The sequence below is a fragment of the Capsicum annuum genome, unplaced genomic scaffold (genome assembly GCF_002878395.1).
Source record: "Capsicum annuum cultivar UCD-10X-F1 unplaced genomic scaffold, UCD10Xv1.1 ctg2447, whole genome shotgun sequence".
Classification (NCBI taxonomy): domain Eukaryota; kingdom Viridiplantae; phylum Streptophyta; class Magnoliopsida; order Solanales; family Solanaceae; genus Capsicum; species Capsicum annuum.
In genome coordinates, this window is record NW_025830638.1 from 232,993 (window position 1) to 242,124 (window position 9,132).

The window sequence follows — 9,132 nt, forward strand, 5'->3', positions numbered from 1 at the left end:
GCCAGATAAAGGTCACTCACAGCTGTCCTTACCAATGACACGGTATTGACACCCCTCCAGTTGGGTCAGAGATTGGACCCCAGTTTAGCCATAATGGCATACATGGGGCATGTCGGTTGAATACTACCTCCCACAGTTTCAGTAACAGTCTTAGTAAAAGAACCCAGGGCGTTCTTCAGATTTCAGTATATACAGGACTGTCAGATATAGTCATCCATGTTCTCAGTTTTAGTATCAGTCTCAGTAAAAGAACTCAGAGCGTTCTTTAGATTTCAGTATGTACAGGACTGTCAGATACAGTCATCTATGTTATCAGTTTCAATATCAGTCATGAAAGTTATCAGTAAACCATGTATTAGCTTATAGGTTATGCTATCACGTATTCATGGTCCCAGTTTAAACATATATGTGTTTGCACTCCCACGTTCATATTAGTCAGTCAGTGTTGTTCATGCATGAAACCCTTTATGTTCAGCCTACCTTCATCGTATACTCAGTACTCTAGTTGTACTGACGCATTTGCGCTATGGTGCTTTCTTTTCATGTTACCCCAGAGGTTCCGAGACACGAGCCCCAGCCCAGCAGTAGCAGTAGCGTTCCAATCGCAGAGACATAGTGAGTCCTCATTGATTCGAGGACAATATGATTTGATCCATTTATTTATTCTTCAGTTTAGTTTTACGGAGTTAGTTGGAGACATGTTCCTTCAACTCCTTATTTAGATAGTTTAAAGGCTTTCGGATTTGCTTTCATATTTACATTAAGATATAGTTGTTTTGGATATTTTCGACCACATGGTTGTATTCAGTTGAACATTATGGCCTTACAGTTCCATGTATTCTGCATTATTATATCATGATTTGCAATATACTGGTACAGATATCAGTCATGGGTTAGCTTATGGTCCCTCAGGGTCATGAGCACTGTGTAGCATTCTAGTTCAGTAAATCGGGGTGTTACATCCCTACTCTGATCTGCTCTCAACCTATCTTGAACTACCTTGACTCTATCCAATGATTCCTAAAGCATATCTGTACCTTAGGGCCTAACCTTGGCAGTTTCAATCCATCAAACTGGAAAACCATATCTCCTACCATATAAAGACTCAAATAGCGCCATCTCGGTACTCGCATGATAACTATTATTATATGCAAAATCTGAAAAGGCTAAGTCCTGCTCCTAATGGCCTAAAAAATCCATAACACAGGCTTGGAGCATAGCCTTAAGCACCTAAATAGTCTGTTATAATTGGCCATCCATCGGTGGATGAAAACTTGTACAGAGATCTACCTAAGTGGACAACTTCTCTTGAAAGACTCTCCAAGACCTTGAAGTAAACATAGAACCACGGTCTAAAATGATATAAATGGGCACACCATGTAAATAGACTATCTTCTGAACATAGATATGGGCCAGTCTTTCAGCACTGAAAGACATATGAATTGGAATATAATGTGTTGACTTAGTCAAATGGTCTATAATCACCCAATTAGCGCTGGAACAATAGGAAGAATGAGGTAAACAACTAACAAAATCCATGGTAATTCATTCTAATTTCTACTTGCGAATGGGTAATATCTGAGTCAAACCACTTGGGAACTGATGCTCGGCCTTTACTTACTGACAACAAAGGTAATGGGCTTTGAAGCCTACCACTCTCTCTTCATACCATTCCACCAATAGTATTGCCTCAAATCTCTATACATCTTGGCTGTACCAGGGTGAATAAAATATCTAGAGTTGTAAGCCTCGTGCAGAATCAATAAAATCAAGTTATTGATCTGAGGAACGTGATTACGACCATCAAACCTCAAAATACCCTTAGAACTATAGTGCGCCTCTCAGTCTTACCACTCAACACCTTATCACAAAGCAAGCAAAGCTTATCATCTCTAAACTAGCAATCATGAATCTGCTCAAAAAGTGACGACCTCGCCTCCACACTAGCAAAAATCCACCTAGGGTCTGTAATATTAAGGCGAACCATCAAGTTGGATAAAGATTGAATGTCTCATTCCAACGGCCTCTGAGAAAGCAAAATACAATCCAAACAACAACACTCACTGCCTTACAACTTAAGGCAACTACAACTATATTTGTCTTTCGGGGATGATACAAGATAGAAATGTCATAGTCCTTGAGAAACTCCATCCATCTATGCAGGTGGGCATTGAGCTCTCTCTCTAACTTATATTATGATAAATACTGAGGTGATCGGTTAAAATATAACAATGCACCCAATAAAGGTAATGCCTCCAACTCATAGTTGCACTTATGCACCTTAAGATGCCTAGAAGCTTAAGCAATAACACGACTCTGCTGCATTAATAAATAATATAGGCCAATGCCATAAGCATCACAAAACATGGTTAATCCATCACCCTCAACAGGAAGATCTAACAAGAGCTAAAGTGAGAAAGTCTATGATCTTTCCAAAGATCGACTCACACTCCAAGGACTATAAAAAGGGAACCTCCTTGCAATTCAATCTATTCATAGGGTCTGAAATAGTAGCAAAGCACCCAACAAAGTATCTATAATAACTGAACAAATTAATGAAGCTACGGACCTTAGTCAGAGATGTAGTTCTAGCCTAATCACAAATCGCCTTTATTTTGGCCGGGTATACCATAATACCGTACATAGACATAACATAGCAAAGGAATATCACTGACTCAATCCAAAACTCATACTTGGAGGACTTGGTGATAAGCAAATAATATCTCAAAGTTTGGAGCATGATCCTTAAATATTGTGTATGCTCTTCCATACTCATTGAATACGGAAGGATGTCATCAGTGAACACAATCACAAAGGAATATAAATAAGTCTTAAATACTCAGCTCGACAAATCTATGAATATTGATGGGGAATTAGTCAACCCAAAGGATATCACTAAGAACTCATAACAACCATAAAAGGTCCTAAAAGATATGTTTAGGGTATCCTCAGCATGAATCCTCAATTGATGGTAATCAGATCTTAAATCAATCTTAGAAAACACAGCTCCAACTTAAAGCTAGTCAAACAAATCATCGATACGAGGCATAGGATAATGGTTCTTCACTATCACCATATTAAGTTGCCTATAATAAATACACACATAGAACCATCTTTATTTTTTACAAAACATATAGGTGATCCCTACGGGAACACACTAGGTTGAATAAAACCCTTACAAAAAAGATCTCAAAGATGAGAATTTAGCTCCTTAATCTTAGCAAAAGCCATATTGTAAGGTTCCTTAGAAATTGGTCGGGTTCTAGGATCTAGATCAATGGAAAACTCAATCTCACATATAAAGAGAATACTAGGTAGGTTGATAGGGAACACATCAATAAACTCATAAAAAATAGGAACAGATTTAAGCGACAGACTTTTGACATTAGTATCACAAATATAAGTGAGATAAGACTTGCAATCCTTGTAGATAATCTACTAAAACAAATATAGGATATAATCCTTATTGTCCCATGGCTAATATCTCCCTGCCAAATGACTGGGGTTATACCGGGCATAGATAAGGTAACAGTCTTGGAAAAATAGTCCATGACTACATAATAATGAGATAACCAATCCACGCCAAGAATTATATTAAAATCCAAAATATCCATAATAATAAGATCAGTATAAGTATCAATATAAGGAAAGTCATAACACATGATCTAAAAACTTGATCCACTACTAAAGAATCACCTACAGGTGTATATGAGCGCAATTAAGAAAATAATGAATCATAAGATAACTCAAGCCATGGTGCATAATAAGCAGAAATATTAGAACAAGTGGATACTGAATCAAATAAAGCAAGGGATTACTAGGGGCATAAAAAAATCTTACTTGTAACTACAACATTTGATGTCTAAGCCTCAGTTCTAGTAGGTAGTGCATACAATTGACCACGCCCGCCACCAGGCCAAGCACCTAATTTACCTTATTTTGTGCCTTCCTGAGAACCTTCTCGAGTACCTTGGGAACTAACCCTACGACCATGAAAACTACCTCTATCTGAGGGGTGAACTACTCTAATAAAGGAGGCACTCTGAGCTAAAATAACCGCTTCCCAGGACTAGGGTAATCACATAAATAGTGACAAGGGAGTCCATAAGTAAAATAAGAAATAGGGGGGCACCAAAAATAATAGATCTGACTGACCTTAAATGACCACCACATCTAGACTGACCAGAAAATGAACCCCTTAAAGAATGACCATTTCACTTACTAGGTCAATCTCTAGCACTAGACTAACATCCATCAGTAATATAGAGAGCTACTTAAACAGGCCTACTAGACTGACTCTGAGGCTGATAGGATAGATGTAGAGAATAACTACTTTGAGTATTAGCATCTTCGGTTTGGGAACTATGAAAACTCTTACTTAATTTTCCCTAGAACCTAGGCCTCTTATCATGACCCTCATGGAGTATCTCATCCATCACGCTAGCATAATCTAAAACCTCAGTCAAAGACCTATTCGTAGTGACCAAACTCTGAGTAAGCATTTGAATAGAAAACCTCAAACCTGTAACAAAGCAGCAAGCTCTCATATTCCATATCAAGAATAGAAATAACATATCTAGCTAACTCATAAAAATAAGACTCATACTCTACACTATCGTGGAGCCCATCTCCAATCTAGGGAACTAATCTATCAAACTATCTCTAACACTACGAGGCATATACTCCTCCAAGAACATATCAGAGAATTGAGTCCTTAAAAAGAGAGATGATCTAGCTGATTTAGAATACATATAACCTCTCTACAATTTCTGAGAAGACAGATCCAACTTAAATATTGTGTAATCCATACAACAAATCTAAATAAGGACTAAACCACGAAGCCTATCCTCACAAGCAATCAAAAACTTATATGTATCCTCTTCAGGAATACTAGGAAATCTCAGTAGAGCTAATATTAAGAATCTTCCCAACATCTTTTGCTCCTCCGAAGACATCATAGGCTAAGAAACCACTAGCTGAGCAACAATCAACTAAGCAACTACCAATTGAGCATCTTTTGGTGTAAGAGAAACCTTAACTTTGGGAGCCACAGCTATAAGCTGCGCCCCTACCTTAGTACCACAATGGTTAGAAAATTATGCACCATCAGATAACACACCACCAACTATACCCAACAACCAAACTAATTCAAGTTTGAGAACCGATAAAGAAATAAACCCTAGTGGAGCATGGGCTAGTACAAGGTCCACCGCTGGCTGTGGCTAAAGAATCTCTTTTTAGTTATAAGAATAGGGTCTGTAGAAGGGCCAATATTGGTCCCTATGTAATACCCCATCTTTCTACCTAGCTAAAAAATTGTTCCAAAAATGTTAAAAACTTGCTTTAAAGGATGAATCCATATTTATACATGAGGAATATTCAAGATTTTGACCTTTTGTTGCATGGAAAATTGAATAAAAATTCCATCGATACCAAATTTGCCTAAATACGATATTGGGGTAGAAAGTTATGGCCAAAATACAAAGTGCAGTCTAAACTGCTCAGGTGCGATGAAAATAGCCTACAAATCGTGGATCTAGCGATGGGCCATCATCCAAACCATTGCTGCAGAGGCAGTGAGTCAACCTTCTAGCCAGGTGTGATGGAATGGCTAATGGCCCATCGAGTTAGCGACAGACTATTACCCAAACCATCCCAACCAAGGCAGAAAGGTCACATTTTGGCCTAGTATGATGGAAAGGTCGGCGGGCCCCATTTAGAAATTCGAAGCCATTTTTAAAAAGGTTTTTTTTGGTCTCTTACCACCTCTTTAATACCTCATTATAACAGACCAGTGCTCATAACATCATTATTCATCTACAATACCAATTTAAGGTTTCTCCCAAAGATCAATCCCAAAGAATAAGATCCCAACCCTTCTTCAAGAAACTTAGAAATTCAAGTTCTTAGAACCTTAAGAAAATCACAATCAAGGTATGTCAATTGTTGATTCATGGGTCTCTTTCACCCATGAAGCTTAAAAATCTCTTTTCAAATTCCAAAGATTGTGTATTTATCAATGCTCATGATTTAGTTGAATTAAAATTCATGTCCATATTGTTGTTGGGTTTTGATTCATGTTTTTAATTACATGCTCCAATTACTGATCCTAGTATGTGATGATTTGCATACTATTAATGATAAACCCTTCAAATTCCAAATTTATTTATACAACCATGATAATTAGATGCATTGATGATGGTATAACCAAACTATGCTCCCTATATGTGTGATTAATGCCTATGTGAAGGAAAAAGTGCCATTATAGTAAGATAGTATGAGATCCCTATTCCTGTACAAGTTAATTCATTTTAAGTGTTTGATAAAATGTCTTAGTCAATGAATTATAGATATATATGCAGCACTTGTTTTGCTTTCCAACCTGTTCCATGAATTACTTTTATGCTATCAAGTCCTGGGGGTATTTATACCCAACAATTTAGTTGTATGCCTAGAGCCAATATCAGTTTCATGATAATCTAAGTCATACCATGATCACTAGAATTCAATCAATTACATTACTCAGGAAAACTCAGAAAACTCAGGAAAAATTCAGTAACATTCCGTCAGTCCACAAAACTTAGTGAACTCAATTCAATTTATCTTAGTATAATTAGTTCAGTGTTTATTCAATTAGGAGCAGGATTCAGCACTGAGAAAACCTAAGGATGAGGGTATACATACTGACCGTTGAGGGTGTGACCCTTACAAGCAATCCTTGCTTTTTAGAACTATCTATCCAGCATAAGTTGAGACATCAACACTGATAGTTGAGGGTTGATGAGATGGATTAACACTGCCAGTAGAGGGTTCCACCATTCTCTTTTGTGGACACTACCATATGAGGGTCACTCACAGCTTGTCCTTACTTTTGGTGCGGTATTGACATCCTTCCAATTGGGGTTATAGATTGGACCCCAACTTTATATACAAAAGGGGCATGTTGGTTAGATGACTGCTTGCCATAGTCTCAACCTTATTCTTAGTAAAAGAACTCAGATAGTTCTTTAGATTTAGGACTGTCAGATACAGTCATTCCATTCAGGATGGAACTCAGCTAGTTCTATTAAAATTAGGACTGTCAGACATAGTCACTCAGTTAATAGTATATCATTTATACGAAACTCATGTTATCAGTATTCAAAATCAGTAGTCAATATTATCACGATCTCATTTACAATCATGTATTTATGAATATATTCTCATGTTCATGTTATTCAGTCAATTAGTATTGTTCATGCATATGAACCCCATTCGTTCAGCTTACCTCACTTTGCATACCATTACATTCAAATGTAGTGACATATACTTTTCTTATGCGCTATGTTTTTTATACAATAGGTTCGGATGTTCAAGTTCCCGATCGCACTTAACTTTAGATTCAGCCAGCAACAATAGATTTGCAGTGAGTCCTTATAATTCGAGGATTGCATGATAATTTTATTACTTCATTATTTCAGTTTTTGTAGATAAAGTTAGTTGGGGACATATCCCATCAACTCCATAGCTTTAAAATGGTTTAGAGGCTTTCAGACTAACATGTTCAAATAGTTATTTAAGTTGTGGTATTATGATACCATATTATTCAGATGTTATGTTTTATAAGATATTTGAACCTTATGGCCTTTCAACCTTTTATTTCTGCATTAATACAGTACGTCATGCAGTGCTCAGTTAAAAATATCAGTCATGGGTTAGCTTGTAGTCCTTTGGGATTGCTAGCACCTTATAGCATTTTGGGCATTAGATTCGGGGCATTATAAACTTTGTATCAGAGCCCAAGGTTCAACAACGTCCTAGGAAGTTTGAAAAGCCATATCTAGTAGAGTCTTTTACATGGGTGTGTTGCGCGCCACATTTATGTACATGAGGCTATAAGATGTTTTAGGAACAGTTTCCCTTATTTCAGTATTCATATTGTGCCTGTGAGTATAGGATCAAACTTAAACTCTCAGTTTAATCTGCCCCCTTTCTTTTAATTACCAAACATGCCTCTTAAAACGACTAATGAAAGAAGAATCGAGAATCAGTAAGAACCTCTACTCGTTCAGGCAGATTCCCTGGGCATGTTTTTTATGGAGAATTCAAAATTGAGTCCCTTACTTTATCATACTCATTAGTAGCTTAAAGCAATCAACAGGCTATTATAACCCCCTAGGCATATGATTTATACCCACCAAATTAAGGTAGGGAAGCATAGGATGAGAAAAAAATAAGAGAGCGAGAATAGGTAATTTCAACTTTGCTCAGTCTAACTCAGAAGGTGGTAATTATTTTAAGTTCAGCCTGAAATCTTTAGTTCCAGCTTCATCTTCAGCTAGTATACCAGTACCTAAGTTCAAGATTGACAGTCATAAGGGGGTGCCAGACTCTAAAACCCAGGGTAGTACGAGTAGGGGTCTTACCTATCAACTTTGCAAAGAGTGTGATAGGAATCATAAAAGTTTGTGTAAAGACGATAGTGATATGTGTTTTGGATGTGATGAGACAAGCCACAAAGTCTGAGATGTCCTAAGACCAATCCAAGAAGTAAGCACAGTCGTCCTTCTGCTCAGTCCAATCGCCCAAATTATCAAGGTGCCACTTCCAGTGCCGCCAGTGGGCAACGACAAAGCAAATTCTATGCACTTCAGTCCCGACAAGATCAATAAAGATATCCTAATGCAGTCAATGGTATGTTACTGATCTTTCATTTACATGTTTATGCACCTTTCGATCTATGAGCTTCTTTCTTTTGTAGCTCTGTGAATAACCATCAATCTTAAGGTCATATCAAATATTAAAAGGAGCCTCCTCAGTATCCACCTCAATTGGTCAGTCTATCGTAGCCCGAAAAGTATACAAGAACTATTTGATTATGATATCTCAGAAATATCTAGCCTTCAGATTCTAGTAGTAATGCCAGTATATATAGGAAGACAATATGGAAAGGTAATTCCTGACCCGTTCCTATCTCAGCGCAAAGTTTTATGCTACAGTCAACACGATACTTATGCAATCTTCACGTCTCAATTCCATAAACACAACTCACATTCACGTACTTTCCACAAAATCAGGTACGTTTCCAGTTCCTAGTATGAGGAATCTCCGTTCACTTAGTGTTATGGATCATGTTCCATAAATGCAGAAAAC